The sequence below is a fragment of the Wasmannia auropunctata genome, unplaced genomic scaffold, assembly GCF_000956235.1.
Source record: "Wasmannia auropunctata unplaced genomic scaffold, wasmannia.A_1.0 LD336076.1, whole genome shotgun sequence".
Classification (NCBI taxonomy): Eukaryota; Metazoa; Arthropoda; class Insecta; order Hymenoptera; family Formicidae; genus Wasmannia; species Wasmannia auropunctata.
In genome coordinates this window covers 7565112-7565798 of record NW_012026814.1, presented here as the reverse complement: position 1 = coordinate 7565798, position 687 = coordinate 7565112, and the positions used below count along the sequence as shown (strand labels likewise).

The window sequence follows — 687 nt, the reverse complement described above, 5'->3', positions numbered from 1 at the left end:
GTTTACGCAATTGTAGACCGGGCTTTACAGCTGGTTACAGCGCTCACAAAATCATTTCATCCTTGTTGTTTATCAAATACTAAACAAAGACAAATGATGCTTACAAGCGCTGTAAGCGTCAAAAGGAACGCAGCCACGATAGTACGGGAATGCACATGCATACACGTTCTTATGTACACGTATGCATGTACGCACACGCACGCAAACTCGCTTTCTTACTATAGTTTGTTGAAGAATATTTTTACATTGTTGTAGTTTGTCGAATGAATAATTTCACAACCGTAGATAAGCAATAAATCACACGTTATGTTTCCATATAATAAATCCTCTTCAAGTAATAAATCAAAATTCTATTGTCTTTTATAAATTGTATTATGTATTAATATGTTCTCGAATTAATTTACAAACGAATTTATCGGTTACTATTAATCAGTATTGATTAATCATTTGATTTAAAAATAATTGAATAAAGAAATACACATATTATGTGTCACCATAGTCAATCAGAAAATTTTTATACTTTTATAAATTGTATCCTATCAATTACTTTTATTTTGGATTTATGCACGCACTTGATAAAAAATGAAACATTTATGAAGTGATGAATTTATCTTTCATTTACGAGTGACTTTATCTTTCATCACTATTAGTTACTACTGATTAATTATTCGTCGAAATTACTTAAAG

At 29.7% G+C, this 687-nt stretch overlaps 1 protein-coding gene across 1 annotated transcript in view; it reads left to right on the top strand.

Annotated features, from left to right (window-relative positions):
- Positions 1 to 687, top strand: part of LOC105449446 (neprilysin-like) — a 13762-nt gene that overhangs the window by 4014 nt on the left and 9061 nt on the right. The window lies entirely within an intron of this gene.